Genomic DNA, 24,087 nt, shown 5'->3' with positions numbered 1-24,087 from the left:
TTTTGACCATCGTGATTAGGCATAAAAATAAAATAGGTCTCTTGGAAAACTCAGTTCTACTACGTATATATAGTGTAGTGGTTATCAGGTCCGCTTTACACGCGGAATGTCCCAGGTTCGAGCCCTGGTAGATACATGTTTTGTCCATCGTGATTGGGCATAAATATAAGCTAGATCTCTCGGAAAACTCAGTATTACTACGTATCTATGGTGCAGTGGTTATCACGTCCGCCTAACACGCGGAATCTCCCAGGTTCGAGCCCTGGTAGATACATATTTTGTCCATCGTGATTGGGCATAAAAAAGCTAGGTCTCTTGGAAATTTCAACACAACTACGTATCTATGGTGTAGTGGTTATCACGTCCGCTTTACACGCGGAAGGTCCCAGGTTCGAGCCCTGGTAGATACATATTTTGTCCATCGTGATTGGGCATAAAAAAAGCTAGGTCTCTTGGAAAACTCAGTATCACATCGTATCTATGCGATAGTGGTTATCACGTCTTGCTAACACGCGGAAGGTCCCAGGTTCGAGGCCCATAAGATACATGTTTTGACCATCGTGATTAGGCATAAAAATAAAATAGGTCTCTTGGAAAACTCAGTTCTACTACCTATATATAGTGTAGTGGTTATCACGTCTGCTTTACACGCGGAATGTCCCAGGTTCGAGCCCTGGTAGATACATGTTTTGTCCATCGTGATTGGGCATAAATATAAGCTAGATCTCTCAGAAAACTCAGTACTACTACGTATCTATGGTGTAGTGGTTATCACGTCCGCCTAACACGCGGAATCTCCCAGGTTCGAGCCCTGGTAGATACATATTTTGTCCATCGTGATTGGGCATAAAAAAGCTAGGTCTCTTGGAAAACTCAGTATCACTACGTATCTATGGTGTAGTGGTTATCACGTCCGCCTAACACGCGGAAGGTGCCAGGTTCGAGCCCTGGTAGATACATATTTTGTCCATCGTGATTGGGCATAAAAAAAGCTAGGTCTCTTGGAAAACTCAGTATCACTACGTATCTATGGTGTAGTGGTTATCACGCCCGCCTAACACGCGGAAGGTCCCAGGTTCGAGCCCTGGAAGATACATATTTTGTCCTTCGTGATTGGGCATAAAAAAGCTAAGTCTCTTGGAAATTTAAACATTACTACGTATCTATGGTGTAGTGGTTATCACGTCCGCTTCACACGCGGAAGGTCCCAGGTTCGAGCTCTGGTAGATACATATTTTGTCCATCGTGATTGGGCATAAAAAAGCTAGGTCTCTTGGAAAACTCAGTATCACTACGTATCTATGGTGTAGTGGTTATCACGTCCGCTTCACATGCGGAAGGTCCCAGGTTCGAGCCCTGGTAGATACATATTTTGTCCATCGTGATTGGGCATAAAAAAGCTAGGTCTCTTGGAAAACTCAGTATCACTACGTATCTATGGTGTAGTGGTTATCACGTCCGCCTAACACGCGGAAGGTCCCAGGTTCGAGCCCTGGTAGATACATATTTTGTCCATCGTGATTGGGCATAAAAAAGCTAGGTCTCTTGGAAATTTCAACATAACTACGTATCTATGGTGTAGTGGTTATCAAGTCCGTCTAACACGCGGAAGGTCCCAGGTTCGAGCCCTGCTAGATACATATTTTGACCATCGTGATAGGACATAAAAAAGCTAGGTCTCTTGGAAAACTCAGTATTACTACGTATCTATGGTGCAGTGGTTATCACGTCCGCCTAACACGCGAAATCTCCCCGGTTCGAGCCCTGGTAGATACATATTTTGTCCATCGTGATTGGGCATAAAAAAGCTAGGTCTCTTGGAAATTTCAACACAACTACGTATCTATGGTGTAGTGGTTATCACGTCCGCTTTACACGCGGAAGGTCCCAGGTTCGAGCCCTGGTAGATACATATTTTGTCCATCGTGATTGGGCATAAAAAAAGCTAGGTCTCTTGGAAAACTCAGTATCACTTCGTATCTATGCGATAGTGGTTATCACGTCTTGCTAACACGCGGAAGGTCCCAGGTTCGAGGCCCATAAGATACATGTTTTGACCATCGTGATTAGGCATAAAAATAAAATAGGTCTCTTGGAAAACTCAGTTCTACTACGTATATATAGTGTAGTGGTTATCACGTCTGCTTTACACGCGGAATGTCCCAGGTTCGAGCCCTGGTAGATACATGTTTTGTCCATCGTGATTGGGCATAAATATAAGCTAGATCTCTCAGAAAACTCAGTACTACTACGTATCTATGGTGTAGTGGTTATCACGTCCGCCTAACACGCGGAATCTCCCAGGTTCGAGCCCTGGTAGATACATATTTTGTCCATCGTGATTGGGCATAAAAAAGCTAGGTCTCTTGGAAAACTCAGTATCACTACGTATCTATGGTTTAGTGGTTATCACGTCCGCCTAACACGCGGAAGGTGCCAGGTTCGAGCCCTGGTAGATACATATTTTGTCCATCGTGATTGGGCATAAAAAAAGCTAGGTCTCTTGGAAAACTCAGTATCACTACGTATCTATGGTGTAGTGGTTATCACGCCCGCCTAACACGCGGAAGGTCCCAGGTTCGAGCCCTGGAAGATACATATTTTGTCCTTCGTGATTGGGCATAAAAAAGCTAAGTCTCTTGGAAATTTAAACATTACTACGTATCTATGGTGTAGTGGTTATCACGTCCGCTTCACACGCGGAAGGTCCCAGGTTCGAGCTCTGGTAGATACATATTTTGTCCATCGTGATTGGGCATAAAAAAGCTAGGTCTCTTGGAAAACTCAGTATCACTACGTATCTATGGTGTAGTGGTTATCACGTCCGCTTCACATGCGGAAGGTCCCAGATTCGAGCCCTGGTAGATACATATTTTGTCCATCGTGATTGGGCATAAAAAAGCTAGGTCTCTTGGAAAACTCAGTATCACTACGTATCTATGGTGTAGTGGTTATCACGTCCGCCTAACACGCGGAAGGTCCCAGGTTCGAGCCCTGGTAGATACATATTTTGTCCATCGTGATTGGGCATAAAAAAGCTAGGTCTCTTGGAAATTTCAACATAACTACGTATCTATGGTGTAGTGGTTATCAAGTCCGTCTAACACGCGGAAGGTCCCAGGTTCGAGCCCTGCTAGATACATATTTTGACCATCGTGATAGGACATAAAAACGCTAGGTCTCTTGGAAAACTCAGTATAACTACGTATCTATGGTGTAGTGGTTATCACGTCCGCTTCACACGCGGAAGGTCCCAGGTTCGAGCCCTGGTAGATACATATTTTGTCCATCGTGATTGGGCATAAAAAAGCTAGGTCTCTTGGAAAACTCAGTATCACTACGTATCTATGGTGTAGTGGTTATCACGTCCGCCTAACACGCGGAAGGTCCCAGGTTCGAGCCCTGGTAGATACATATTTTGTCCATCGTGATTGGGCATGAAAAAGCTAGGTCTCTTGGAAATTTCAACATAACTACGTATCTATGGTGTAGTGGTTATCACGTCCGCTTTACACGCGGAAGGTCCCAGGTTCGAGCCCTGGTAGATACATATTTTGTCCATCGTGATTGGGCATAAAAAAAGCTAGGTCTCTTGGAAAACTCAGTATCACTTCGTATCTATGCGATAGTGGTTATCACGTCTGGCTAACACGCGGAAGGTCCCAGGTTCGAGGCCCATAAGATACATGTTTTGACCATCGTGATTAGGCATAAAAATAAAGTAGGTCTCTTGGAAAACTCAGTTCTACTACGTATATATAGTGTAGTGGTTATCAGGTCCGCTTTACACGCGGAATGTCCCAGGTTCGAGCCCTGGTAGATACATGTTTTGTCCATCGTGATTGGGCATAAATATAAGCTAGATCTCTCGGAAAACTCAGTATTACTACGTATCTATGGTGTAGTGGCTATCACGTCCGCCTAACACGCGGAATCTCCCAGGTTCGAGCCCTGGTAGATACATATTTTGTCCATCGTGATTGGGCATAAAAAAGCTAGGTCTCTTGGAAAACTCAGTATCACTACGTATCTATGGTGTAGTGGTTATCACGTCCGCCTAACACGCGGAAGGTGCCAGGTTCGAGCCCTGGTAGATACATATTTTGTCCATCGTGATTGGGCATAAAAAAGGCTAGGTCTCTTGGAAAACTCAGTATCACTACGTATCTATGGTGTAGTGGTTATCACGCCCGCCTAACACGCGGAAGGTCCCAGGTTCGAGCCCTGGAAGATACATATTTTGTCCTTCGTGATTGGGCATAAAAAAGCTAGGTCTCTTGGAAATTTAAACATTACTACGTATCTATGGTGTAGTGGTTATCACGTCCGCTTCACACGCGGAAGGTCCCAGGTTCGAGCTCTGGTAGATACATATTTTTTCCATCGTGATTGGGCATAAAAAAGCTAGGTCTCTTGGAAAACTCAGTGTAACTACGTATCTATGGTGTAGTGGTTATCACGTCCGCTTCACACGCGGAAGGTCCCAGGTTCGAGCCCTGGTAGATACATATTTTGTCCATCGTGATTGGGCATAAAAAAGCTAGGTCTCTTGGAAAACTCAGTATCACTACGTATCTATGGTGTAGTGGTTATCACGTCCGCCTAACACGCGGAAGGTCCCAGGTTCGAGCCCTGGTAGATACATATTTTGTCCATCGTGATTGGGCATAAAAAAGCTAGGTCTCTTGGAAATTTCAACATAACTACGTATCTATGGTGTAGTGGTTATCACGTCCGCTTCGCACGCGGTAGGTCCCAGGTTCGAGCCCTGGTAGATACATGTTTTGTCCATCGTGATTGGGCATAAAAATAAGCTAGATCTCTCGGAAAACTCAGTATTTCTACGTATATATGGTGTAGTGGTTATCACGTCCGCCTAACACGCGGAAGGTCCCAGTTTCGAGTCCTGGTAGATACATGTTTTGTCCAACGTAATTGGGCATAAAAAAGCTAGGTCTCTTGGAAATTTCAACATAACTACGTATCTATGGTGTAGTGGTTATCACGTCCGCTTCACACGCGGAAGGTCCCAGGTTCGAGCTCTGGTAGATACATATTTTGTCCATCGTGATTGGGCATAAAAAAGCTAGGTCTCTTGGAAAACTCAGTATCACTACGTATCTATGGTGTAGTGGTTATCACGTCCGCCTAACACGCGGAAGATCCCAGGTTCCAGCCCTGGTAGATACGTATTTTGTCCATCGTGATTGGGCATAAAAAAAGCTAGGTCTCTTGGAAATTTCAACATAACTACGTATCTATGGTGTAGTGGTTATCACGTCCGCTTTACACACGGAAGGTCCCAGGTTTGAGCCCTGGTAGATACATGTTTTGTCCATCGTGATTGGGCATAAAAATAAGCTAGATCTCTCGGAAAACTCAGTATTTCTACGTAGCTATGGTGTAGTGGTTATCAAGTCCGTCTAACACGCGGAAGGTCCCAGGTTCGAGCCCTGGTAGATACATATTTTGTCCATCGTGATTGGGCATAAATATAAGCTAGATCTCTCGGAAAACTCAGTATTACTACGTATCTATGGTGTAGTGGTTATCACGTCCGCTTTACACGCGGAAGGTCCCAGGTTCGAGCCCTGCTAGATACATATTTTGACCATCGTGATAGGACATAAAAAAGCAAGGTCTCTTGGAAAACTCAGTATCACTTCGTATCTATGCGATAGTGGTTATCACGTCTGGCTAACACGCGGAAGGTCCCAGGTTCGAGGCCCATAAGATACATGTTTTGACCATCGTGATTAGGCATAAAAATAAAATAAGTCTCTTGGAAAACTCAGTTCTACTACGTATATATAGTGTAGTGGTTATCAGGTCCGCTTTACACGCGGAATGTCCCAGGTTCGAGGCCCATAAGATACATGTTTTGACCATCGTGATTAGGCATAAAAATAAAATAGGTCTCTTGGAAAACTCAGTTCTACTACGTATATATAGTGTAGTGGTTATCAGGTCCGCCTTACACGCGGAATGTCCCAGGTTCGAGCCCTGGTAGATACATATTTTGTCCCTCGTGATTGGGCATAAATATAAGCTAGATCTCTCGGAAAACTCAGTATTACTACGTATCTATGGTGTAGTGGTTATCACGTCCGCTTTACACGCGGAAGGTCCCAGGTTCGAGCCCTGCTAGATACATATTTTGACCATCGTGATAGGACATAAAAAAGCTAGGTCTCTTGGAAAACTCAGTATAACTACGTATCTATGGTGTAGTGGTTATCACGTCCGCTTCACACGCGGAAGGTCCCAGGTTCGAGCCCTGGTAGATACATATTTTGTCCATCGTGATTGGGCATAAAAAAGCTAGGTCTCTTGGAAAACTCAGTATCACTACGTATCTATGGTGTAGTGGTTATCACGTCCGCCTAACACGCGGAAGGTCCCAGGTTCGAGGCCCATAAGATACATGTTTTGACCATCGTGATTAGGCATAAAAATAAAATAGGTCTCTTGGAAAACTCAGTTCTACTACGTATATATAGTGTAGTGGTTATCAGGTCCGCTTTACACGCGGAATGTCCCAGGTTCGAGCCCTGGTAGATACACTATTTGTCCATCGCGATTGGGCATAAATATAAGCTAGATCTCTCGGAAAACTCAGTATTTCTACGTATATATGGTGTAGTGGTTATCACGTCCGCCTAACACGCGGAAGGTCCCAGTTTCGAGTCCTGGTAGATACATGTTTTGTCCAACGTAATTGGGCATAAAAAAGCTAGGTCTCTTGGAAATTTCAACATAACTACGTATCTATGGTGTAGTGGTTATCACGTCCGCTTCACACGCAGAAGGTCCCAGGTTCGAGCTCTGGTAGATACATATTTTGTCCATCGTGATTGGGCATAAAAAAGCTAGGTCTCTTGGAAAACTCAGTATCACTACGTATCTATGGTGTAGTGGTTATCACGTCCGCCTAACACAAGGAAGGTCCCAGGTTCCAGCCCTGGTAGATACATATTTTGTCCATCGTGATTGGGCATAAAAAAGCTAGGTCTCTTGGAAATTTCAACATAACTACGTATCTATGGTGTAGTGGTTATCACGTCCGCTTTACACACGGAAGGTCCCAGGTTTGAGCCCTGGTAGATACATGTTTTGTCCATCGTGATTGGGCATAAAAATAAGCTAGATCTCTCGGAAAACTCAGTATTTCTACGTATCTATGGTGTAGTGGTTATCAAGTCCGTCTAACACGCGGAAGGTCCCTGGTTCGAGCCCTGCTAGATACATATTTTGACCATCGTGATAGGACATAAAAAAGCTAGGTCTCTTGGAAAACTCAGTATAAATACGTATCTATGGTGTAGTGGTTATCACGTCCGCTTCACACGCGGAAGGTCCCAGGTTCGAGCCCTGGTAGATACATATTTTGTCCATCGTGATTGGGCATAAAAAAGCTAGGTCTCTTGGAAAACTCAGTATCACTACGTATCTATGGTGTAGTGGTTATCACGTCCGCCTAACACGCGGAAGGTCCCAGGTTCGAGCCCTGGTAGATACATATTTTGTCCATCGTGATTGGGCATAAAAAAGCTAGGTCTCTTGGAAATTTCAACATAACTACGTATCTATGGTGTAGTGGTTATCACGTCCGCTTTACACGCGGAAGGTCCCAGGTTCGAGCCCTGGTAGATACATATTTTGTCCATAGTGATTGGGCATAAAAAAAGCTAGGTCTCTTGGAAAACTCAGTATCACTTCGTATCTATGCGATAGTGGTTATCACGTCTGGCTAACACGCGGAAGGTCCCAGGTTCGAGGCCCATAAGATACATGTTTTGACCATCGTGATTAGGCATAAAAATAAAGTAGGTCTCTTGGAAAACTCAGTTCTACTACGTATATATAGTGTAGTGGTTATCAGGTCCGCTTTACACGCGGAATGTCCCAGGTTCGAGCCCTGGTAGATACATGTTTTGTCCATCGTGATTGGGCATAAATATAAGCTAGATCTCTCGGAAAACTCAGTATTACTACGTATCTATGGTGTAGTGGTTATCACGTCCGCCTAACACGCGGAATCTCCCAGGTTCGAGCCCTGGTAGATACATATTTTGTCCATCGTGATTGGGCATAAAAAAGCTAGGTCTCTTGGAAAACTCAGTATCACTACGTATCTATGGTGTAGTGGTTATCACGTCCGCCTAACACGCGGAAGGTGCCAGGTTCGAGCCCTGGTAGATACATATTTTGTCCATCGTGATTGGGCATAAAAAAAGCTAGGTCTCTTGGAAAACTCAGTATCACTACGTATCTATGGTGTAGTGGTTATCACGCCCGCCTAACACGCGGAAGGTCCCAGGTTCGAGCCCTGGAAGATACATATTTTGTCCTTCGTGATTGGGCATAAAAAAGCTAGGTCTCTTGGAAATTTAAACATTACTACGTATCTATGGTGTAGTGGTTATCACGTCCGCTTCACACGCGGAAGGTCCCATGTTCGAGCTCTGGTAGATACATATTTTGTCCATCGTGATTGGGCATAAAAAAGCTAGGTCTCTTGGAAAACTCAGTGTCACTACGTATCTATGGTGTAGTGGTTATCACGTCCGCTTCACACGCGGAAGGTCCCAGGTTCGAGCCCTGGTAGATACATATTTTGTTGATCGTGATTGGGCATAAAAAAGCTAGGTCTCTTGGAAAACTCAGTATCACTACGTATCTATGGTGTAGTGGTTATCACGTCCGCCTAACACGCGGAAGGTCCCAGGTTCGAGCCCTGGTAGATACATATTTTGTCCATCGAGATTGGGCATAAAAAAGCTAGGTCTCTTGGAAATTTCAACATAACTACGTATCTATGGTGTAGTGGTTATCACGTCCGCTTCGCACGCGGTAGGTCCCAGGTTCGAGCCCTGGTAGATACATGTTTTGTCCATCGTGATTGGGCATAAAAATAAGCTAGATCTCTCGGAAAACTCAGTATTTCTACGTATATATGGTGTAGTGGTTATCACGTCCGCCTAACACGCGGAAGGTCCCAGTTTCGAGTCCTGGTAGATACATGTTTTGTCCAACGTAATTGGGCATAAAAAAGCTAGGTCTCTTGGAAATTTCAACATAACTACGTATCTATGGTGTAGTGGTTATCACGTCCGCTTCACACGCGGAAGGTCCCAGGTTCGAGCTCTGGTAGATACATATTTTGTCCATCGTGATTGGGCATAAAAAAGCTAGGTCTCTTGGAAAACTCAGTATCACTACGTATCTATGGTGTAGTGGTTATCACGTCCGCCTAACACGCGGAAGGTCCCAGGTTCCAGCCCTGGTAGATACGTATTTTGTCCATCGTGATTGGGCATAAAAAAGCTAGGTCTCTTGGAAATTTCAACATAACTACGTATCTATGGTGTAGTGGTTATCACGTCCGCTTTACACACGGAAGGTCCCAGGTTTGAGCCCTGGTAGATACATGTTTTGTCCATCGTGATTGGGCATAAAAATAAGCTAGATCTCTCGGAAAACTCAGTATTTCTACGTATCTATGGTGTAGTGGTTATCACGTCCGCTTTACACGCGGAAGGTCCCAGGTTCGAGCCCTGCTAGATACATATTTTGACCATCGTGATAGGACATAAAAAAGCAAGGTCTCTTGGAAAACTCAGTATCACTTCGTATCTATGCGATAGTGGTTATCACGTCTGGCTAACACGCGGAAGGTCCCAGGTTCGAGGCCCATAAGATACATGTTTTGACCATCGTGATTAGGCATAAAAATAAAATAGGTCTCTTGGAAAACTCAGTTCTACTACGTATATATAGTGTAGTGGTTATCACGTCTGCTTTACACGCGGAATGTCCCAGGTTCGAGCCCTGGTAGATACATATTTTGTCCATCGTGATTGGGCATAAATATAAGCTAGATCTCTCAGAAAACTCAGTACTACTACGTATCTGTGGTGTAGTGGTTATCACGTCCGCCAAACACGCGGAATCTCCCAGGTTCGAGCCCTGGTAGATACATATTTTGTCCATCGTGATTGGGCATAAAAAAGCTAGGTCTCTTGGAAAACTCAGTATCACTACGTATCTATGGTGTAGTGGTTATCACGTCCGCCTAACACTCGGAAGGTGCCAGGTTCGAGCCCTGGTAGATACATATTTTGTCCATCGTGATTGGGCATAAAAAAAGCTAGGTCTCTTGGAAAACTCAGTATCACTACGTATCTATGGTGTAGTGGTTATCACGCCCGCCTAACACGCGGAAGGTCCCAGGTTCGAGCCCTGGAAGATACATATTTTGTCCTTCGTGATTGGGCATAAAAAAGCTAGGTCTCTTGGAAATTTAAACATTACTACGTATCTATGGTGTAGTGGTTATCACGTCCGCTTCACACGCGGAAGGTCCCAGGTTCGAGCTCTGGTAGGCACATATTTTGTCCATCGTGATTGGGCATAAAAAAGCTAGGTCTCTTGGAAAACTCAGTATCACTACGTATCTATGGTGTAGTGGTTATCACGTCCGCTTCACACGCGGAAGGTCCCAGGTTCGAGCCCTGGTAGATACATATTTTGTCCATCGTGATTGGGCATAAAAAAAGCTAGGTCTCTTGGAAAACTCAGTATCACTACGTATTTATGGTGTAGTGGTTATCACGTCCGCCTAACACGCGGAAGGTCCCAGGTTCGAGCCCTGGTAGATACATATTTTGTCCATCGTGATTGGGCATAAAAAAGCTAGGTCTCTTGGAAATTTCAACATAACTACGTATCTATGGTGTAGTGGTTATCACGTCCGCTTCGCACGCGGTAGGTCCCAGGTTCGAGCCCTGGTAGATACATGTTTTGTCCATCGTGATTGGGCATAAAAATAAGCTAGATCTCTCGGAAAACTCAGTATTTCTACGTATATATGGTGTAGTGGTTATCACGCCCGCCTAACACGCGGAAGGTCCCAGGTTCGAGCCCTGGAAGATACATATTTTGTCCTTCGTGATTGGGCATAAAAAAGCTAGGTCTCTTGGAAATTTAAACATTACTACGTATCTATGGTGTAGTGGTTATCACGTCCGCTTCACACGCGGAAGGTCCCATGTTCGAGCTCTGGTAGATACATATTTTGTCCATCGTGATTGGGCATAAAAAAGCTAGGTCTCTTGGAAAACTCAGTGTCACTACGTATCTATGGTGTAGTGGTTATCACGTCCGCTTCACACGCGGAAGGTCCCAGGTTCGAGCCCTGGTAGATACATATTTTGTTGATCGTGATTGGGCATAAAAAAGCTAGGTCTCTTGGAAAACTCAGTATCACTACGTATCTATGGTGTAGTGGTTATCACGTCCGCCTAACACGCGGAAGGTCCCAGGTTCGAGCCCTGGTAGATACATATTTTGTCCATCGTGATTGGGCATAAAAAAGCTAGGTCTCTTGGAAATTTCAACATAACTACGTATCTATGGTGTAGTGGTTATCACGTCCGCTTCGCACGCGGTAGGTCCCAGGTTCGAGCCCTGGTAGATACATGTTTTGTCCATCGTGATTGGGCATAAAAATAAGCTAGATCTCTCGGAAAACTCAGTATTTCTACGTATATATGGTGTAGTGGTTATCACGTCCGCCTAACACGCGGAAGGTCCCAGTTTCGAGTCCTGGTAGATACATGTTTTGTCCAACGTAATTGGGCATAAAAAAGCTAGGTCTCTTGGAAATTTCAACATAACTACGTATCTATGGTGTAGTGGTTATCACGTCCGCTTCACACGCGGAAGGTCCCAGGTTCGAGCTCTGGTAGATACATATTTTGTCCATCGTGATTGGGCATAAAAAAGCTAGGTCTCTTGGAAAACTCAGTATCACTACGTATCTATGGTGTAGTGGTTATCACGTCCGCCTAACACGCGGAAGGTCCCAGGTTCCAGCCCTGGTAGATACGTATTTTGTCCATCGTGATTGGGCATAAAAAAGCTAGGTCTCTTGGAAATTTCAACATAACTACGTATCTATGGTGTAGTGGTTATCACGTCCGCTTTACACACGGAAGGTCCCAGGTTTGAGCCCTGGTAGATACATGTTTTGTCCATCGTGATTGGGCATAAAAATAAGCTAGATCTCTCGGAAAACTCAGTATTTCTACGTATCTATGGTGTAGTGGTTATCACGTCCGCTTTACACGCGGAAGGTCCCAGGTTCGAGCCCTGCTAGATACATATTTTGACCATCGTGATAGGACATAAAAAAGCAAGGTCTCTTGGAAAACTCAGTATCACTTCGTATCTATGCGATAGTGGTTATCACGTCTGGCTAACACGCGGAAGGTCCCAGGTTCGAGGCCCATAAGATACATGTTTTGACCATCGTGATTAGGCATAAAAATAAAATAGGTCTCTTGGAAAACTCAGTTCTACTACGTATATATAGTGTAGTGGTTATCAGGTCCGCTTTGCACGCGGAATGTCCCAGGTTCGAGCCCTGGTAGATACATATTTTGTCCATCGTGATTGGGCATAAATATAAGCTAGATCTCTCGGAAAACTCAGTATTACTACGTATCTATGGTGTAGTGGTTATCACGTCCGCTTTACACGCGGAAGGTCCCAGGTTCGAGCCCTGCTAGATACATACTTTGACCATCGTGATAGGACATAAAAAAGCTAGGTCTCTTGGAAAACTCAGTATAACTACGTATCTATGGTGTAGTGGTTATCACGTCCGCTTCACACGCGGAAGGTCCCAGGTTCGAGCCCTGGTAGATACATATTTTGTCCATCGTGATTGGGCATAAAAAAGCTAGGTCTCTTGGAAAACTCAGTATCACTTCGTATCTATGCGATAGTGGTTATCACGTCTGGCTAACACGCGGAAGGTCCCAGGTTCGAGGCCCATAAGATACATGTTTTGACCATCGTGATTAGGCATAAAAATAAAATAGGTCTCTTGGAAAACTCAGTTCTACTACGTATATATAGTGTAGTGGTTATCACGTCTGCTTTACACGCGGAATGTCCCAGGTTCGAGCCCTGGTAGATACATATTTTGTCCATCGTGATTGGGCATAAATATAAGCTAGATCTCTCAGAAAACTCAGTACTACTACGTATCTGTGGTGTAGTGGTTATCACGTCCGCCAAACACGCGGAATCTCCCAGGTTCGAGCCCTGGTAGATACATATTTTGTCCATCGTGATTGGGCATAAAAAAGCTAGGTCTCTTGGAAAACTCAGTATCACTACGTATCTATGGTGTAGTGGTTATCACGTCCGCCTAACACTCGGAAGGTGCCAGGTTCGAGCCCTGGTAGATACATATTTTGTCCATCGTGATTGGGCATAAAAAAAGCTAGGTCTCTTGGAAAACTCAGTATCACTACGTATCTATGGTGTAGTGGTTATCACGCCCGCCTAACACGCGGAAGGTCCCAGGTTCGAGCCCTGGAAGATACATATTTTGTCCTTCGTGATTGGGCATAAAAAAGCTAGGTCTCTTGGAAATTTAAACATTACTACGTATCTATGGTGTAGTGGTTATCACGTCCGCTTCACACGCGGAAGGTCCCAGGTTCGAGCTCTGGTAGGCACATATTTTGTCCATCGTGATTGGGCATAAAAAAGCTAGGTCTCTTGGAAAACTCAGTATCACTACGTATCTATGGTGTAGTGGTTATCACGTCCGCTTCACACGCGGAAGGTCCCAGGTTCGAGCCCTGGTAGATACATATTTTGTCCATCGTGATTGGGCATAAAAAAAGCTAGGTCTCTTGGAAAACTCAGTATCACTACGTATTTATGGTGTAGTGGTTATCACGTCCGCCTAACACGCGGAAGGTCCCAGGTTCGAGCCCTGGTAGATACATATTTTGTCCATCGTGATTGGGCATAAAAAAGCTAGGTCTCTTGGAAATTTCAACATAACTACGTATCTATGGTGTAGTGGTTATCACGTCCGCTTCGCACGCGGTAGGTCCCAGGTTCGAGCCCTGGTAGATACATGTTTTGTCCATCGTGATTGGGCATAAAAATAAGCTAGATCTCTCGGAAAACTCAGTATTTCTACGTATATATGGTGTAGTGGTTATCACGTCCGCCTAACACGCGGAAGGTCCCAGTTTCGAGTCCTGGTAGATACATGTTTTGTCCAACGTAATTGGGCATAAAAAAGCTAGGTCTCTTGGAAATTTCAACATAACTACGTATCTATGGTGTAGTGGTTATCACGTCCGCTTTACACACGGAAGGTCCCAGGTTCGAGCTCTGGTAGATACATGTTTTGTCCATCGTGATTGGGCATAAAAATAAGCTAGATCTCTCGGAAAACTCAGTATTTCTACGTAGCTATGGTGTAGTGGTTATCAAGTCCGTCTAACACGCGGAAGGTCCCAGGTTCGAGCCCTGGTAGATACATATTTGGTCCATCGTGATTGGGCATAAATATAAGCTAGATCTCTCGGAAAACTCAGTATTACTACGTATCTATGGTGTAGTGGTTATCACGTCCGCTTTACACGCGGAAGGTCCCAGGTTCGAGCCCTGCTAGATACATATTTTGACCATCGTGATAGGACATAAAAAAGCAAGGTCTCTTGGAAAACTCAGTATCACTTCGTATCTATGGTGTAGTGGTTATCACGTCCGCTTTACACGCGGAAGGTCCCAGGTTCGAGCCCTGCTAGATACATATTTTGACCATCGTGATAGGACATAAAAAAGCAAGGTCTCTTGGAAAACTCAGTATCACTTCGTATCTATGCGATAGTGGTTATCACGTCTGGCTAACACGCGGAAGGTCCCAGGTTCGAGGCCCATAAGATACATGTTTTGACCATCGTGATTAGGCATAAAAATAAAATAGGTCTCTTGGAAAACTCAGTTCTACTACGTATATATAGTGTAGTGGTTATCAGGGCCGCTTTACACGCGGAATGTCCCAGGTTCGAGCCCTGGTAGATACACTATTTGTCCATCGTGATTGGGCATAAATATAAGCTTGATCTCTCGGAAAACTCAGTATTACTACGTATCTATGGTGTAGTGGTTATCACGTCCGCCTAACACGCGGAATCTCCCAGGTTCGAGCCCTGGTAGATACATATTTTGTCCATCGTGATTGGGCATAAAAAAGCTAGGTCTCTTGGAAATTTCAACATAACTACGTATCTATGGTGTAGTGGTTATCACGTCCGCTTTACACGCGGAAGGTCCCAGGTTCGAGCCCTGGTAGATACATATTTTTTCCATCGTGATTGGGCATAAAGAAAGCTAGGTCTCTTGGAAAACTCAGTATCACTTCGTATCTATGCGATAGTGGTTATCACGTCTGGCTAACACGCGGAAGGTCCCAGGTTCGAGGCCCATAAGATACATGTTTTGACCATCGTGATTAGGCATAAAAATAAAATAGGTCTCTTGGAAAACTCAGTTCTACTACGTATATATAGTGTAGTGGTTATCAGGTCCGCTTTACACGCGGAATGTCCCAGGTTCGAGCCCTGGTAGATACATGTTTTGTCCATCGTGATTGGGCATAAATATAAGCTAGATCTCTCGGAAAACTCAGTATTACTACGTATCTATGGTGTAGTGGTTATCACGTCCGCCTAACACGCGGAATCTCCCAGGTTCGAGCCCTGGTAGATACATATTTTGTCCATCGTGATTGGGCATAAAAAAGCTAGGTCTCTTGGAAATTTCAACATAACTACGTATCTATGGTGTAGTGGTTATCACGTCCGCTTTACACGCGGAAGGTCCCAGGTTCGAGCCCTGGTAGATACATATTTTTTCCATCGTGATTGGGCATAAAAAAAAGCTAGGTCTCTTGGAAAACTCAGTATCACTTCGTATCTATGCGATAGTGGTTATCACGTCTGGCTAACACGCGGAAGGTCCCAGCTTCGAGGCCCATAAGATACATGTTTTGACCATCGTGATTAGGCATAAAAATAAAATAGGTCTCTTGGAAAACTCAGTTCTACTACGTATATATAGTGTAGTGGTTATTAGGTCCGCTTTACACGCGGAATGTCCCAGGTTCGAGCCCTGGTAGATACATGTTTTGTCCATCGTGATTGGGCATAAATATAAGCTAGATCTCTCGGAAAACTCAGTATTACTACGTATCTATGGTGTAGTGGTTATCACGTCCGCCTAACACGCGGAATCTCCCAGGTTCGAGCCCTGGTAGATACATATTTTGTCCATCGTGATTGGGCATAAAAAAGCTAGGTCTCTTGGAAATTTCAACATATCTACGTATCTATGGTGTAGTGGTTATGACGTCCGCTTTACACGCGGAAGGTCCCAGGTTCGAGCCCTGGTATATACATATTTTGTCCATCGTGATTGGGCATAAAAAAAGCTAGGTCTCTTGGAAAACTCAGTATCACTTCGTATCTATGCGATAGTGGTTATCACGTCTTGCTAACACGCGGAAGGTCCCAGGTTCGAGGCCCATAAGATACATGTTTTGACCATCGTGATTAGGCATAAAAATAAAATAGGTCTCTTGGAAAACTCAGTTCTACTACGTATATATAGTGTAGTGGTTATCACGTCTGCTTTACACGCGGTATGTCCCAGGTTCGTGCCCTGGTAGATACATATTTTGTCCATCGTGATTGGGCATAAATATAAGCTAGATCTCTCAGAAAACTCAGTACTACTACGTATCTGTGGTGTAGTGGTTATCACATCCGCCTAACACGCGGAATCTCCCAGGTTCGAGCCCTGGTAGATACATATTTTGTCCATCGTGATTGGGCATAAAAAAGCTAGGTCTCTTGGAAAACTCAGTATCACTACGTATCTATGGTGTAGTGGTTATCACGTCCGCCTAACACGCGGAAGGTGCCAGGTTCGAGCCCTGGTAGATACATATTTTGTCCATCGTGATTGGGCATAAAAAAAGCTAGGTCTCTTGGAAAACTCAGTAGCACTACGTATCTATGGTGTAGTGGTTATCACGTCCGCCTAACACGCGGAAGGTGCCAGGTTCGAGCCCTGGTAGATACATATTTTGTCCATCGTGATTGGGCATAAAAAAAGCTAGGTCTCTTGGAAAACTCAGTATCACTACGTATCTATGGTGTAGTGGTTATCACGCCCGCCTAACACGCGGATGGTCCCAGGTTCGAGCCCTGGAAGATACATATTTTGTCCTTCGTGATTGGGCATAAAAAAGCTAGGTCTCTTGGAAATTTAAACATTACTACGTATCTATGGTGTAGTGGTTATCACGTCCGCTTTACACGCGGAAGGTCCCAGGTTCGAGCCCTGCTAGATACATATTTTGACCATCGTGATAGGACATAAAAAAGCAAGGTCTCTTGGAAAACTCAGTATCACTTCGTATCTATGCGATAGTGGTTATCACGTCTGGCTAACACGCGGAAGGTCCCAGGTTCGAGGCCCATAAGATACATGTTTTGACCATCGTGATTAGGCATAAAAATAAAATAGGTCTCTTGGAAAACTCAGTTCTACTACGTATATATAGTGTAGTGGTTATCAGGTCCGCTTTACACGCGGAATGTCCCAGGTTCGAGCCCTGGTAGATACACTATTTGTCCATCGTGATTGGGCATAAATATAAGCTAGATCTCTCGGAAAACTCAGTATTACTACGTATCTATGGTGTAGTGGTTATCACGTCCGCCTAACACGCGGAATCTCCCAGGTTCGAGCCCTGGTAGATACATATTTTGTCCATCGTGATTGGGCATAAAAAAGCTAGGTCTCTTGGAAATTTCAACATAACTACGTATCTATGGTGTAGTGGTTATCACGTCCGCTTTACACGCGGAAGGTCCCAGGTTCGAGCCGTGGTAGATACATATTTTTTCCATCGTGATTGGGCATAAAAAAGCTAGGTCTCTTGGAAAACTCAGTATCACTTCGTATCTATGCGATAGTGGTTATCACGTCTGGCTAACACGCGGAAGGTCCCAGGTTCGAGGCCCATAAGATACATGTTTTGACCATCGTGATTAGGCATAAAAATAAAATAGGTCTCTTGGAAAACTCAGTTCTACTACGTATATATAGTGTAGTGGTTATCAGGTCCGCTTTACACGCGGAATGTCCCAGGTTCGAGCCCTGGTAGATACATGTTTTGTCCATCGTGATTGGGCATAAATATAAGCTAGATCTCTCGGAAAACTCAGTATTACTACGTATCTATGGTGTAGTGGTTATCACGTCCGCCTAACACGCGGAATCTCCCAGGTTCGAGCCCTGGTAGATACATGTTTTGTCCATCGTGATTGGGCATAAAAAAGCTAGGTCTCTTGGAAATTTCAACACAACTACGTATCTATGGTGTAGTGGTTATCACGTCCGCTTCACACGCAGTAGGTCCCAGGTTCGAGCCCTGGTAGATACATATTTTGTCCATCGTGATTGGGCATAAAAAAAGCTAGGTCTCTTGGAAAACTCAGTATCACTACGTATCTATGGTGTAGTGGTTATCACGCCCGCCTAACACGCGGATGGTCCCAGGTTCGAGCCCTGGAAGATACATATTTTGTCCTTCGTGATTGGGCATAAAAAAGCCAGGTCTCTTGGAAATTTAAACATTACAACGTATCTATGGTGTAGTGGTTATCACGTCCGCTTCACACGCGGAAGGTCCCAGGTTCGAGCTCTGGTAGATACATATTTTGTCCATCGTGATTGGGCATAAAAAAGCTAGGTCTCTTGGAAAACTCAGTATCACTACGTATCTATGGTGTAGTGGTTATCACGTCCGCTTCACACGCGGAAGGTCCCAGGTTCGAGCCCTGGTAGATACATATTTTGTCCATCGTGATTGGGCATAAAAAAGCTAGGTCTCTTGGAAAACTCAGTATCACTACGTATTTATGGTGTAGTGGTTATCACGTCCGCCTAACACGCGGAAGGTCCCAGGTTCGAGCCCTGGTAGATACATATTTTGTCCATCGTGATTGGGCATAAAAAAGCTAGGTCTCTTGTAAATTTCAACATAACTACGTATCTATGGTGTAGTGGTTATCACGTCCGCTTCACACGCAGTAGGTCCCAGGTTCGAGCCCTGGTAGATACATGTTTTGTCCATCGTGATTGGGCATAAAAATAATTTAGATCTCTCGGAAAACTCAGTATTTCTACGTATCTATAGTGTAGTGGTTATCACGTCCGCTTAACACGCGGAAGGTCCCAGTTTCGATTCCTGGTAGATACATGTTTTGTCCAACATGATTGGGCATAAAAAAGCTAGGTCTCTTGGAAATTTCAACATAACTACGTATCTATGGTGTAGTGGTTATCACGTCCGCTTCACACGCGGAAGGTCCCAGGTTCGAGCTCTGGTAGATACATATTTTGTCCATCGTGATTGGGCATAAAAAAGCTAGGTCTCTTGGAAAACTCGGTAACACTACGTATCTATGGTGTAGTGGTTATCACGTCGGCCTAACACGCGGAAGGTCCCAGTTTCGAGTCCTGGTAGATACATGTTTTGTCCATCGTGATTGGGCATAAAAATAAGCTAGATCTCTCGGAAAACTCAGTATTTCTAGGTATCTATGGTGTAGTGGTTATCAAGTCCGCCTAACACGCGGAAGGTCCCAGGTTCGAGCCCTGGTAGATACACATTTTGTCCATCGTGATTGGGCATAAATATAAGCTAGATCTCTCGGAAAACTCAGTATTACTACGTATCTATGGTATAGTGGTTATCACATCCGCTTTACACGCGGAAGGTCCCAAGTTCGAGGCCTGCTAGATACATATTTTGACCATCGTGATAGGACATAAAAAAGCTAGGTCTCTTGGAAAACTCAGTATCACTTCGTATCTATGCGATAGTGGTTATCACGTCTGGCTAACACGCGGAAGGTCCCAGGTTCGAAGCCCATAAGATACATGTTTTGACTATCGTGATTAGGCATAAAAATAAAATAGATCTCTTGGAAAACTCAGTTCTACTACGTATATATAGTGTAGTGGTTATCAAGTCCGCTTTAAACGCGGAATGTCCCAGGTTCGAGCCCTGGTAGATACATGTTTTGTCCATCGTGATTGGGCATAAAAAAGCTAGGTCTCTTGGAAATTTCAACATAACTACGTATCTATGGTGTAGTGGTTATCACGTCCGCTTCACACGCAGTAGGTCCCAGGTTCGAGCCGTGGTAGGTACATGTTTTGTCCATCGTGATTGGGCATAAAAATAAGCTAGATCTCTCGGAAAACTCAGTATTTCTACGTATCTATGGTGTAGTGGTTATCACGTCCGCTTAACACGCGGAAGGTCCCAGTTTCGATTCCTGGTAGATACATGTTTTGTCCATCATGATTGGGCATAAAAAAGCTAGGTCTCTTGGAAATTTCAACATAACTACGTATCTATGGTGTAGTGGTTATCACGTACGCTTCACACGCGGAAGGTCCCAGGTTCGAGCTCTGGTAGATACATATTTTGTCCATCGTGATTGGGCATAAAAAAGCTAGGTCTCTTGGAAAACTCGGTATCACTACGTATCTATGGTGTAGTGGTTATCACGTCGGCCTAACACGCGGAAGGTCCCAGTTTCGAGTCCTGGTAGATACATGTTTTGTCCATCGTTATTGGGCATAAAAATAAGCTAGATCTCTCGGAAAACTCAGTATTTCTAGGTATCTATGGTGTAGTGGTTATCAAGTCCGCCTAACACGCGGAAGGTCCCAGGTTCGAGCCCTGGTAGATACATATTTTGTCCATCGTGATTGGGCATAAATATAAGCTAGATCTCTCGGAAAACTCAGTATTACTACGTATCTATGGTGTAGTGGTTATCACATCCGCTTTACACGCGGAAGGTCCCAGGTTCGAGGGCTGCTAGATACATATTTTGACCATCGTGATAGGACATAAAAAAGCTAGGTCTCTTGGAAAACTCAGTATCACTTCGTATCTATGCGATAGTGGTTATCACGTCTGGCTAACACGCGGATGGTCCCAGGTTCGAAGCCCATAAGATACATGTTTTGACTATCGTGATTAGGCATAAAAATAAAATAGATCTCTTGGAAAACTCAGTTCTACTACGTATATATAGTGTAGTGGTTATCAAGTCCGCTTTAAACGCGGAATGTCCCAGGTTCGAGCCCTGGTAGATATATGTTTTGTCCATCGTGATTGGGCATAAATATAAGCTAGATCTCTCGGAAAACTCAGTATTACTACGAATCTATGGTGTAGTGGTTATCACGTCCGCCTAACACGCGGAATCTCCCAGGTTCGAGCCCTGGTAGATACATGTTTTGTCCATCGTGATTGGGCATAAAAAAGCTAGGTCTCTTGGAAATTTCAACATAACTACGTGTCTATGGTGTAGTGGTTATCACGTCCGCTTCACACGCAGTAGGTCCCAGGTTCGAGCCCTGGTAGATACATGTTTTGTCCATCGTGATTGGGCATAAAAATAAGCTAGATCTCTCGGAAAACTCAGTATTTCTACGTATCTATGGTGTAGTGGTTATCACGTCCGCTTAACACGCGGAAGGTCCCAGTTTCGATTCCTGGTAGATACATGTTTTGTCCAACATGATTGGGCATAAAAAAGCTAGGTCTCTTGGAAAACTCAGTATCACTACGTATTTATGGTGTAGTGGTTATCACGTCCGCCTAACACGCGGAAGGTCCCAGGTTCGAGCCCTGGTAGATACATATTTTGTCCATCGTGATTGGGCATAAAAAAGCTAGGTCTCTTGTAAATTTCAACATAACTACGTATCTATGGTGTAGTGGTTATCACGTCCGCTTCACACGCAGTAGGTCCCAGGTTCGAGCCCTGGTAGATACATGTTTTGTCCATCGTGATTGGGCATAAAAATAATTTAGATCTCTCGGAAAACTCAGTATTTCTACGTATCTATGGTGTAGTGGTTATCACGTCCGCTTAACACGCGGAAGGACCCAGTTTCGATTCCTGGTAGATACATGTTTTGTCCAACATGATTGGGCATAAAAAAGCTAGGTCTCTTGGAAATTTCAACATAACTACGTATCTATGGTGTAGTGGTTATCACGTCCGCTTCACACGTGGAAGGTCCCAGGTTCGAGTTCTGGTAGATACATATTTTGTCCATCGTGATTGGGCATAAAAAAGCTAGGTCTCTTGGAAAACTCGGTAACACTACGTATCTATGGTGTAAAGGTTATCACGTCGGCCTAACACGCGGAAGGTCCCAGTTTCGAGTCCTGGTAGATACATGTTTTGTCCATCGTGATTGGGCATAAAAATAAGCTAGATCTCTCGGAAAACTCAGTATTTCTAGGTATCTATGGTGTAGTGGTTATCAAGTCCGCCTAACACGCGGAAGGTCCCAGGTTCGAGCCCTGGTAGATACACATTTTGTCCATCGTGATTGGGCATAAATATAAGCTAGATCTCTCGGAAAACTCAGTATTACTACGTATCTATGGTATAGTGGTTATCACATCCGCTTTACACGCGGAAGGTCCCAAGTTCGAGGCCTGCTAGATACATATTTTGACCATCGTGATAGGACATAAAAAAGCTAGGTCTCTTGGAAAACTCAGTATCACTTCGTATCTATGCGATAGTGGTTATCACGTCTGGCTAACACGCGGAAGGTCCCAGGTTCGAAGCCCATAAGATACATGTTTTGACTATCGTGATTAGGCATAAAAATAAAATAGATCTCTTGGAAAACTCAGTTCTACTACGTATATATAGTGTAGTGGTTATCAAGTCCGCTTTAAACGCGGAATGTCCCAGGTTCGAGCCCTGGTAGATACATGTTTTGTCCATCGTGATTGGGCATAAAAAAGCTAGGTCTCTTGGAAATTTCAACATAACTACGTATCTATGGTGTAGTGGTTATCACGTCCGCTTCACACGCAGTAGGTCCCAGGTTCGAGCCGTGGTAGGTACATGTTTTGTCCATCGTGATTGGGCATAAAAATAAGCTAGATCTCTCGGAAAACTCAGTATTTCTAGGTATCTATGGTGTAGTGGTTATCAAGTCCGCCTAACACGCGGAAGGTCCCAGGTTCGAGCCCTGGTAGATACATATTTTGTCCATCGTGATTGGGCATAAATATAAGCTAGATCTCTCGGAAAACTCAGTATTACTACGTATCTATGGTGTAGTGGTTATCACATCCGCTTTACACGCGGAAGGTCCCAGGTTCGAGGGCTGCTAGATACATATTTTGACCATCGTGATAGGACATAAAAAAGCTAGGTCTCTTGGAAAACTCAGTATCACTTCGTATCTATGCGATAGTGGTTATCACGTCTGGCTAACACGCGGATGGTCCCAGGTTCGAAGCCCATAAGATACATGTTTTGACTATCGTGATTAGGCATAAAAATAAAATAGATCTCTTGGAAAACTCAGTTCTACTACGTATATATAGTGTAGTGGTTATCAAGTCCGCTTTAAACGCGGAATGTCCCAGGTTCGAGCCCTGGTAGATATATGTTTTGTCCATCGTGATTGGGCATAAATATAAGCTAGATCTCTCGGAAAACTCAGTATTACTACGAATCTATGGTGTAGTGGTTATCACGTCCGCCTAACACGCGGAATCTCCCAGGTTCGAGCCCTGGTAGATACATGTTTTGTCCATCGTGATTGGGCATAAAAAAGCTAGGTCTCTTGGAAATTTCAACATAACTACGTGTCTATGGTGTAGTGGTTATCACGTCCGCTTCACACGCAGTAGGTCCCAGGTTCGAGCCCTGGTAGATACATGTTTTGTCCATCGTGATTGGGCATAAAAATAAGCTAGATCTCTCGGAAAACTCAGTATTTCTACGTATCTATGGTGTAGTGGTTATCACGTCCGCTTAACACGCGGAAGGTCCCAGTTTCGATTCCTGGTAGATACATGTTTTGTCCATCATGATTGGGCATAAAAAAGCTAGGTCTCTTGGAAATTTCAACATAACTACGTATCTATGGTGTAGTGGTTATCACGTCCGCTTCACACGCGGAAGGTCCCAGGTTCGAGCTCTGGTAGATACATATTTTGTCCATCGTGATTGGGCATAAAAAAGCTAGGTCTCTTGGAAAACTCGGTATCACTACGTATCTATGGTGTAGTGGTTCTCACGTCGGCCTAACACGCGGAAGGTCCCAGTTTCGAGTCCTGGTAGATACATGTTT

The 24,087-nt window shown here is 44.2% G+C and overlaps 88 non-coding genes across 88 annotated transcripts; all 88 read left to right on the top strand.

The window, feature by feature from the left end:
• The first annotated feature begins 337 nt into the window (after positions 1-337).
• On the top strand, positions 338-410 carry TRNAV-UAC (transfer RNA valine (anticodon UAC)). Its single transcript has one exon. It is a non-coding gene; the product is annotated as a tRNA-Val (tRNA).
• A 340-nt stretch (positions 411-750) lies between these two features.
• TRNAV-AAC (transfer RNA valine (anticodon AAC)) lies at positions 751-823 on the top strand. Its single transcript has one exon. It is a non-coding gene; the product is annotated as a tRNA-Val (tRNA).
• A 63-nt stretch (positions 824-886) lies between these two features.
• TRNAV-AAC (transfer RNA valine (anticodon AAC)) lies at positions 887-959 on the top strand. The gene has a single exon. It is a non-coding gene; the product is annotated as a tRNA-Val (tRNA).
• Positions 960-1,159: 200 nt separating this feature from the next.
• On the top strand, positions 1,160-1,232 carry TRNAV-CAC (transfer RNA valine (anticodon CAC)). Its single transcript has one exon. It is a non-coding gene; the product is annotated as a tRNA-Val (tRNA).
• Positions 1,233-1,295: 63 nt separating this feature from the next.
• TRNAV-CAC (transfer RNA valine (anticodon CAC)) lies at positions 1,296-1,368 on the top strand. Its single transcript has one exon. It is a non-coding gene; the product is annotated as a tRNA-Val (tRNA).
• A 63-nt stretch (positions 1,369-1,431) lies between these two features.
• On the top strand, positions 1,432-1,504 carry TRNAV-AAC (transfer RNA valine (anticodon AAC)). The gene has a single exon. It is a non-coding gene; the product is annotated as a tRNA-Val (tRNA).
• A 335-nt stretch (positions 1,505-1,839) lies between these two features.
• On the top strand, positions 1,840-1,912 carry TRNAV-UAC (transfer RNA valine (anticodon UAC)). Its single transcript has one exon. It is a non-coding gene; the product is annotated as a tRNA-Val (tRNA).
• Positions 1,913-2,252: 340 nt separating this feature from the next.
• Positions 2,253-2,325, top strand: TRNAV-AAC (transfer RNA valine (anticodon AAC)). The gene has a single exon. It is a non-coding gene; the product is annotated as a tRNA-Val (tRNA).
• Positions 2,326-2,661: 336 nt separating this feature from the next.
• Positions 2,662-2,734, top strand: TRNAV-CAC (transfer RNA valine (anticodon CAC)). Its single transcript has one exon. It is a non-coding gene; the product is annotated as a tRNA-Val (tRNA).
• Positions 2,735-2,797: 63 nt separating this feature from the next.
• On the top strand, positions 2,798-2,870 carry TRNAV-CAC (transfer RNA valine (anticodon CAC)). The gene has a single exon. It is a non-coding gene; the product is annotated as a tRNA-Val (tRNA).
• A 63-nt stretch (positions 2,871-2,933) lies between these two features.
• Positions 2,934-3,006, top strand: TRNAV-AAC (transfer RNA valine (anticodon AAC)). Its single transcript has one exon. It is a non-coding gene; the product is annotated as a tRNA-Val (tRNA).
• Positions 3,007-3,205: 199 nt separating this feature from the next.
• TRNAV-CAC (transfer RNA valine (anticodon CAC)) lies at positions 3,206-3,278 on the top strand. Its single transcript has one exon. It is a non-coding gene; the product is annotated as a tRNA-Val (tRNA).
• A 63-nt stretch (positions 3,279-3,341) lies between these two features.
• TRNAV-AAC (transfer RNA valine (anticodon AAC)) lies at positions 3,342-3,414 on the top strand. The gene has a single exon. It is a non-coding gene; the product is annotated as a tRNA-Val (tRNA).
• Positions 3,415-3,477: 63 nt separating this feature from the next.
• TRNAV-UAC (transfer RNA valine (anticodon UAC)) lies at positions 3,478-3,550 on the top strand. The gene has a single exon. It is a non-coding gene; the product is annotated as a tRNA-Val (tRNA).
• A 476-nt stretch (positions 3,551-4,026) lies between these two features.
• Positions 4,027-4,099, top strand: TRNAV-AAC (transfer RNA valine (anticodon AAC)). The gene has a single exon. It is a non-coding gene; the product is annotated as a tRNA-Val (tRNA).
• A 200-nt stretch (positions 4,100-4,299) lies between these two features.
• TRNAV-CAC (transfer RNA valine (anticodon CAC)) lies at positions 4,300-4,372 on the top strand. Its single transcript has one exon. It is a non-coding gene; the product is annotated as a tRNA-Val (tRNA).
• Positions 4,373-4,435: 63 nt separating this feature from the next.
• Positions 4,436-4,508, top strand: TRNAV-CAC (transfer RNA valine (anticodon CAC)). Its single transcript has one exon. It is a non-coding gene; the product is annotated as a tRNA-Val (tRNA).
• A 63-nt stretch (positions 4,509-4,571) lies between these two features.
• On the top strand, positions 4,572-4,644 carry TRNAV-AAC (transfer RNA valine (anticodon AAC)). The gene has a single exon. It is a non-coding gene; the product is annotated as a tRNA-Val (tRNA).
• A 63-nt stretch (positions 4,645-4,707) lies between these two features.
• On the top strand, positions 4,708-4,780 carry TRNAA-CGC (transfer RNA alanine (anticodon CGC)). The gene has a single exon. It is a non-coding gene; the product is annotated as a tRNA-Ala (tRNA).
• Positions 4,781-4,981: 201 nt separating this feature from the next.
• TRNAV-CAC (transfer RNA valine (anticodon CAC)) lies at positions 4,982-5,054 on the top strand. Its single transcript has one exon. It is a non-coding gene; the product is annotated as a tRNA-Val (tRNA).
• A 476-nt stretch (positions 5,055-5,530) lies between these two features.
• TRNAV-UAC (transfer RNA valine (anticodon UAC)) lies at positions 5,531-5,603 on the top strand. The gene has a single exon. It is a non-coding gene; the product is annotated as a tRNA-Val (tRNA).
• Positions 5,604-6,080: 477 nt separating this feature from the next.
• TRNAV-UAC (transfer RNA valine (anticodon UAC)) lies at positions 6,081-6,153 on the top strand. The gene has a single exon. It is a non-coding gene; the product is annotated as a tRNA-Val (tRNA).
• Positions 6,154-6,216: 63 nt separating this feature from the next.
• On the top strand, positions 6,217-6,289 carry TRNAV-CAC (transfer RNA valine (anticodon CAC)). The gene has a single exon. It is a non-coding gene; the product is annotated as a tRNA-Val (tRNA).
• A 475-nt stretch (positions 6,290-6,764) lies between these two features.
• TRNAV-CAC (transfer RNA valine (anticodon CAC)) lies at positions 6,765-6,837 on the top strand. The gene has a single exon. It is a non-coding gene; the product is annotated as a tRNA-Val (tRNA).
• Positions 6,838-7,310: 473 nt separating this feature from the next.
• Positions 7,311-7,383, top strand: TRNAV-CAC (transfer RNA valine (anticodon CAC)). Its single transcript has one exon. It is a non-coding gene; the product is annotated as a tRNA-Val (tRNA).
• Positions 7,384-7,446: 63 nt separating this feature from the next.
• On the top strand, positions 7,447-7,519 carry TRNAV-AAC (transfer RNA valine (anticodon AAC)). The gene has a single exon. It is a non-coding gene; the product is annotated as a tRNA-Val (tRNA).
• A 63-nt stretch (positions 7,520-7,582) lies between these two features.
• TRNAV-UAC (transfer RNA valine (anticodon UAC)) lies at positions 7,583-7,655 on the top strand. The gene has a single exon. It is a non-coding gene; the product is annotated as a tRNA-Val (tRNA).
• Positions 7,656-7,995: 340 nt separating this feature from the next.
• Positions 7,996-8,068, top strand: TRNAV-AAC (transfer RNA valine (anticodon AAC)). Its single transcript has one exon. It is a non-coding gene; the product is annotated as a tRNA-Val (tRNA).
• A 63-nt stretch (positions 8,069-8,131) lies between these two features.
• TRNAV-AAC (transfer RNA valine (anticodon AAC)) lies at positions 8,132-8,204 on the top strand. Its single transcript has one exon. It is a non-coding gene; the product is annotated as a tRNA-Val (tRNA).
• Positions 8,205-8,404: 200 nt separating this feature from the next.
• On the top strand, positions 8,405-8,477 carry TRNAV-CAC (transfer RNA valine (anticodon CAC)). Its single transcript has one exon. It is a non-coding gene; the product is annotated as a tRNA-Val (tRNA).
• Positions 8,478-8,540: 63 nt separating this feature from the next.
• On the top strand, positions 8,541-8,613 carry TRNAV-CAC (transfer RNA valine (anticodon CAC)). Its single transcript has one exon. It is a non-coding gene; the product is annotated as a tRNA-Val (tRNA).
• Positions 8,614-8,676: 63 nt separating this feature from the next.
• On the top strand, positions 8,677-8,749 carry TRNAV-AAC (transfer RNA valine (anticodon AAC)). The gene has a single exon. It is a non-coding gene; the product is annotated as a tRNA-Val (tRNA).
• A 63-nt stretch (positions 8,750-8,812) lies between these two features.
• Positions 8,813-8,885, top strand: TRNAA-CGC (transfer RNA alanine (anticodon CGC)). Its single transcript has one exon. It is a non-coding gene; the product is annotated as a tRNA-Ala (tRNA).
• Positions 8,886-9,086: 201 nt separating this feature from the next.
• On the top strand, positions 9,087-9,159 carry TRNAV-CAC (transfer RNA valine (anticodon CAC)). Its single transcript has one exon. It is a non-coding gene; the product is annotated as a tRNA-Val (tRNA).
• A 63-nt stretch (positions 9,160-9,222) lies between these two features.
• TRNAV-AAC (transfer RNA valine (anticodon AAC)) lies at positions 9,223-9,295 on the top strand. Its single transcript has one exon. It is a non-coding gene; the product is annotated as a tRNA-Val (tRNA).
• A 201-nt stretch (positions 9,296-9,496) lies between these two features.
• Positions 9,497-9,569, top strand: TRNAV-UAC (transfer RNA valine (anticodon UAC)). Its single transcript has one exon. It is a non-coding gene; the product is annotated as a tRNA-Val (tRNA).
• A 748-nt stretch (positions 9,570-10,317) lies between these two features.
• TRNAV-CAC (transfer RNA valine (anticodon CAC)) lies at positions 10,318-10,390 on the top strand. Its single transcript has one exon. It is a non-coding gene; the product is annotated as a tRNA-Val (tRNA).
• Positions 10,391-10,453: 63 nt separating this feature from the next.
• On the top strand, positions 10,454-10,526 carry TRNAV-CAC (transfer RNA valine (anticodon CAC)). The gene has a single exon. It is a non-coding gene; the product is annotated as a tRNA-Val (tRNA).
• A 64-nt stretch (positions 10,527-10,590) lies between these two features.
• Positions 10,591-10,663, top strand: TRNAV-AAC (transfer RNA valine (anticodon AAC)). Its single transcript has one exon. It is a non-coding gene; the product is annotated as a tRNA-Val (tRNA).
• A 63-nt stretch (positions 10,664-10,726) lies between these two features.
• Positions 10,727-10,799, top strand: TRNAA-CGC (transfer RNA alanine (anticodon CGC)). The gene has a single exon. It is a non-coding gene; the product is annotated as a tRNA-Ala (tRNA).
• A 201-nt stretch (positions 10,800-11,000) lies between these two features.
• TRNAV-CAC (transfer RNA valine (anticodon CAC)) lies at positions 11,001-11,073 on the top strand. The gene has a single exon. It is a non-coding gene; the product is annotated as a tRNA-Val (tRNA).
• Positions 11,074-11,136: 63 nt separating this feature from the next.
• On the top strand, positions 11,137-11,209 carry TRNAV-CAC (transfer RNA valine (anticodon CAC)). The gene has a single exon. It is a non-coding gene; the product is annotated as a tRNA-Val (tRNA).
• A 63-nt stretch (positions 11,210-11,272) lies between these two features.
• Positions 11,273-11,345, top strand: TRNAV-AAC (transfer RNA valine (anticodon AAC)). The gene has a single exon. It is a non-coding gene; the product is annotated as a tRNA-Val (tRNA).
• Positions 11,346-11,408: 63 nt separating this feature from the next.
• Positions 11,409-11,481, top strand: TRNAA-CGC (transfer RNA alanine (anticodon CGC)). Its single transcript has one exon. It is a non-coding gene; the product is annotated as a tRNA-Ala (tRNA).
• Positions 11,482-11,682: 201 nt separating this feature from the next.
• Positions 11,683-11,755, top strand: TRNAV-CAC (transfer RNA valine (anticodon CAC)). Its single transcript has one exon. It is a non-coding gene; the product is annotated as a tRNA-Val (tRNA).
• A 63-nt stretch (positions 11,756-11,818) lies between these two features.
• Positions 11,819-11,891, top strand: TRNAV-AAC (transfer RNA valine (anticodon AAC)). The gene has a single exon. It is a non-coding gene; the product is annotated as a tRNA-Val (tRNA).
• Positions 11,892-12,092: 201 nt separating this feature from the next.
• Positions 12,093-12,165, top strand: TRNAV-UAC (transfer RNA valine (anticodon UAC)). Its single transcript has one exon. It is a non-coding gene; the product is annotated as a tRNA-Val (tRNA).
• A 201-nt stretch (positions 12,166-12,366) lies between these two features.
• Positions 12,367-12,439, top strand: TRNAA-UGC (transfer RNA alanine (anticodon UGC)). The gene has a single exon. It is a non-coding gene; the product is annotated as a tRNA-Ala (tRNA).
• A 65-nt stretch (positions 12,440-12,504) lies between these two features.
• Positions 12,505-12,577, top strand: TRNAV-UAC (transfer RNA valine (anticodon UAC)). Its single transcript has one exon. It is a non-coding gene; the product is annotated as a tRNA-Val (tRNA).
• A 63-nt stretch (positions 12,578-12,640) lies between these two features.
• TRNAV-CAC (transfer RNA valine (anticodon CAC)) lies at positions 12,641-12,713 on the top strand. The gene has a single exon. It is a non-coding gene; the product is annotated as a tRNA-Val (tRNA).
• Positions 12,714-13,461: 748 nt separating this feature from the next.
• Positions 13,462-13,534, top strand: TRNAV-CAC (transfer RNA valine (anticodon CAC)). The gene has a single exon. It is a non-coding gene; the product is annotated as a tRNA-Val (tRNA).
• A 63-nt stretch (positions 13,535-13,597) lies between these two features.
• On the top strand, positions 13,598-13,670 carry TRNAV-CAC (transfer RNA valine (anticodon CAC)). The gene has a single exon. It is a non-coding gene; the product is annotated as a tRNA-Val (tRNA).
• A 64-nt stretch (positions 13,671-13,734) lies between these two features.
• Positions 13,735-13,807, top strand: TRNAV-AAC (transfer RNA valine (anticodon AAC)). Its single transcript has one exon. It is a non-coding gene; the product is annotated as a tRNA-Val (tRNA).
• Positions 13,808-13,870: 63 nt separating this feature from the next.
• On the top strand, positions 13,871-13,943 carry TRNAA-CGC (transfer RNA alanine (anticodon CGC)). Its single transcript has one exon. It is a non-coding gene; the product is annotated as a tRNA-Ala (tRNA).
• Positions 13,944-14,420: 477 nt separating this feature from the next.
• TRNAV-UAC (transfer RNA valine (anticodon UAC)) lies at positions 14,421-14,493 on the top strand. The gene has a single exon. It is a non-coding gene; the product is annotated as a tRNA-Val (tRNA).
• A 63-nt stretch (positions 14,494-14,556) lies between these two features.
• Positions 14,557-14,629, top strand: TRNAV-UAC (transfer RNA valine (anticodon UAC)). Its single transcript has one exon. It is a non-coding gene; the product is annotated as a tRNA-Val (tRNA).
• Positions 14,630-14,968: 339 nt separating this feature from the next.
• On the top strand, positions 14,969-15,041 carry TRNAV-AAC (transfer RNA valine (anticodon AAC)). Its single transcript has one exon. It is a non-coding gene; the product is annotated as a tRNA-Val (tRNA).
• Positions 15,042-15,104: 63 nt separating this feature from the next.
• Positions 15,105-15,177, top strand: TRNAV-UAC (transfer RNA valine (anticodon UAC)). The gene has a single exon. It is a non-coding gene; the product is annotated as a tRNA-Val (tRNA).
• A 340-nt stretch (positions 15,178-15,517) lies between these two features.
• Positions 15,518-15,590, top strand: TRNAV-AAC (transfer RNA valine (anticodon AAC)). Its single transcript has one exon. It is a non-coding gene; the product is annotated as a tRNA-Val (tRNA).
• A 63-nt stretch (positions 15,591-15,653) lies between these two features.
• TRNAV-UAC (transfer RNA valine (anticodon UAC)) lies at positions 15,654-15,726 on the top strand. Its single transcript has one exon. It is a non-coding gene; the product is annotated as a tRNA-Val (tRNA).
• A 341-nt stretch (positions 15,727-16,067) lies between these two features.
• TRNAV-AAC (transfer RNA valine (anticodon AAC)) lies at positions 16,068-16,140 on the top strand. The gene has a single exon. It is a non-coding gene; the product is annotated as a tRNA-Val (tRNA).
• Positions 16,141-16,752: 612 nt separating this feature from the next.
• TRNAV-AAC (transfer RNA valine (anticodon AAC)) lies at positions 16,753-16,825 on the top strand. Its single transcript has one exon. It is a non-coding gene; the product is annotated as a tRNA-Val (tRNA).
• Positions 16,826-16,889: 64 nt separating this feature from the next.
• TRNAV-AAC (transfer RNA valine (anticodon AAC)) lies at positions 16,890-16,962 on the top strand. The gene has a single exon. It is a non-coding gene; the product is annotated as a tRNA-Val (tRNA).
• A 200-nt stretch (positions 16,963-17,162) lies between these two features.
• Positions 17,163-17,235, top strand: TRNAV-UAC (transfer RNA valine (anticodon UAC)). Its single transcript has one exon. It is a non-coding gene; the product is annotated as a tRNA-Val (tRNA).
• Positions 17,236-17,574: 339 nt separating this feature from the next.
• TRNAV-AAC (transfer RNA valine (anticodon AAC)) lies at positions 17,575-17,647 on the top strand. The gene has a single exon. It is a non-coding gene; the product is annotated as a tRNA-Val (tRNA).
• Positions 17,648-18,122: 475 nt separating this feature from the next.
• Positions 18,123-18,195, top strand: TRNAV-AAC (transfer RNA valine (anticodon AAC)). The gene has a single exon. It is a non-coding gene; the product is annotated as a tRNA-Val (tRNA).
• A 63-nt stretch (positions 18,196-18,258) lies between these two features.
• Positions 18,259-18,331, top strand: TRNAV-CAC (transfer RNA valine (anticodon CAC)). Its single transcript has one exon. It is a non-coding gene; the product is annotated as a tRNA-Val (tRNA).
• A 200-nt stretch (positions 18,332-18,531) lies between these two features.
• On the top strand, positions 18,532-18,604 carry TRNAV-CAC (transfer RNA valine (anticodon CAC)). The gene has a single exon. It is a non-coding gene; the product is annotated as a tRNA-Val (tRNA).
• Positions 18,605-18,667: 63 nt separating this feature from the next.
• On the top strand, positions 18,668-18,740 carry TRNAV-CAC (transfer RNA valine (anticodon CAC)). The gene has a single exon. It is a non-coding gene; the product is annotated as a tRNA-Val (tRNA).
• Positions 18,741-18,803: 63 nt separating this feature from the next.
• On the top strand, positions 18,804-18,876 carry TRNAV-AAC (transfer RNA valine (anticodon AAC)). Its single transcript has one exon. It is a non-coding gene; the product is annotated as a tRNA-Val (tRNA).
• Positions 18,877-18,939: 63 nt separating this feature from the next.
• Positions 18,940-19,012, top strand: TRNAV-CAC (transfer RNA valine (anticodon CAC)). The gene has a single exon. It is a non-coding gene; the product is annotated as a tRNA-Val (tRNA).
• A 65-nt stretch (positions 19,013-19,077) lies between these two features.
• Positions 19,078-19,150, top strand: TRNAV-AAC (transfer RNA valine (anticodon AAC)). The gene has a single exon. It is a non-coding gene; the product is annotated as a tRNA-Val (tRNA).
• A 63-nt stretch (positions 19,151-19,213) lies between these two features.
• Positions 19,214-19,286, top strand: TRNAV-CAC (transfer RNA valine (anticodon CAC)). The gene has a single exon. It is a non-coding gene; the product is annotated as a tRNA-Val (tRNA).
• A 201-nt stretch (positions 19,287-19,487) lies between these two features.
• Positions 19,488-19,560, top strand: TRNAV-AAC (transfer RNA valine (anticodon AAC)). The gene has a single exon. It is a non-coding gene; the product is annotated as a tRNA-Val (tRNA).
• Positions 19,561-20,173: 613 nt separating this feature from the next.
• TRNAV-AAC (transfer RNA valine (anticodon AAC)) lies at positions 20,174-20,246 on the top strand. Its single transcript has one exon. It is a non-coding gene; the product is annotated as a tRNA-Val (tRNA).
• Positions 20,247-20,309: 63 nt separating this feature from the next.
• TRNAV-CAC (transfer RNA valine (anticodon CAC)) lies at positions 20,310-20,382 on the top strand. The gene has a single exon. It is a non-coding gene; the product is annotated as a tRNA-Val (tRNA).
• Positions 20,383-20,583: 201 nt separating this feature from the next.
• On the top strand, positions 20,584-20,656 carry TRNAV-AAC (transfer RNA valine (anticodon AAC)). Its single transcript has one exon. It is a non-coding gene; the product is annotated as a tRNA-Val (tRNA).
• A 613-nt stretch (positions 20,657-21,269) lies between these two features.
• TRNAV-CAC (transfer RNA valine (anticodon CAC)) lies at positions 21,270-21,342 on the top strand. Its single transcript has one exon. It is a non-coding gene; the product is annotated as a tRNA-Val (tRNA).
• Positions 21,343-21,407: 65 nt separating this feature from the next.
• Positions 21,408-21,480, top strand: TRNAV-AAC (transfer RNA valine (anticodon AAC)). Its single transcript has one exon. It is a non-coding gene; the product is annotated as a tRNA-Val (tRNA).
• Positions 21,481-21,543: 63 nt separating this feature from the next.
• On the top strand, positions 21,544-21,616 carry TRNAV-AAC (transfer RNA valine (anticodon AAC)). Its single transcript has one exon. It is a non-coding gene; the product is annotated as a tRNA-Val (tRNA).
• Positions 21,617-21,679: 63 nt separating this feature from the next.
• TRNAV-CAC (transfer RNA valine (anticodon CAC)) lies at positions 21,680-21,752 on the top strand. Its single transcript has one exon. It is a non-coding gene; the product is annotated as a tRNA-Val (tRNA).
• A 65-nt stretch (positions 21,753-21,817) lies between these two features.
• Positions 21,818-21,890, top strand: TRNAV-AAC (transfer RNA valine (anticodon AAC)). The gene has a single exon. It is a non-coding gene; the product is annotated as a tRNA-Val (tRNA).
• A 63-nt stretch (positions 21,891-21,953) lies between these two features.
• Positions 21,954-22,026, top strand: TRNAV-CAC (transfer RNA valine (anticodon CAC)). Its single transcript has one exon. It is a non-coding gene; the product is annotated as a tRNA-Val (tRNA).
• Positions 22,027-22,227: 201 nt separating this feature from the next.
• On the top strand, positions 22,228-22,300 carry TRNAV-AAC (transfer RNA valine (anticodon AAC)). Its single transcript has one exon. It is a non-coding gene; the product is annotated as a tRNA-Val (tRNA).
• A 613-nt stretch (positions 22,301-22,913) lies between these two features.
• TRNAV-AAC (transfer RNA valine (anticodon AAC)) lies at positions 22,914-22,986 on the top strand. Its single transcript has one exon. It is a non-coding gene; the product is annotated as a tRNA-Val (tRNA).
• A 613-nt stretch (positions 22,987-23,599) lies between these two features.
• On the top strand, positions 23,600-23,672 carry TRNAV-CAC (transfer RNA valine (anticodon CAC)). The gene has a single exon. It is a non-coding gene; the product is annotated as a tRNA-Val (tRNA).
• A 65-nt stretch (positions 23,673-23,737) lies between these two features.
• TRNAV-AAC (transfer RNA valine (anticodon AAC)) lies at positions 23,738-23,810 on the top strand. The gene has a single exon. It is a non-coding gene; the product is annotated as a tRNA-Val (tRNA).
• A 63-nt stretch (positions 23,811-23,873) lies between these two features.
• On the top strand, positions 23,874-23,946 carry TRNAV-CAC (transfer RNA valine (anticodon CAC)). The gene has a single exon. It is a non-coding gene; the product is annotated as a tRNA-Val (tRNA).
• The last annotated feature ends 141 nt before the right edge of the window (positions 23,947-24,087 follow it).

Source organism: Phalangium opilio, unplaced genomic scaffold (assembly GCF_054372755.1).
Source record: "Phalangium opilio isolate 3A_F unplaced genomic scaffold, DU_Popi_V2 ptg000013l_1, whole genome shotgun sequence".
NCBI lineage: Eukaryota > Metazoa > Arthropoda > Arachnida > Opiliones > Phalangiidae > Phalangium > Phalangium opilio.
This window is presented reverse-complemented; position numbering and strand designations above follow the sequence as displayed.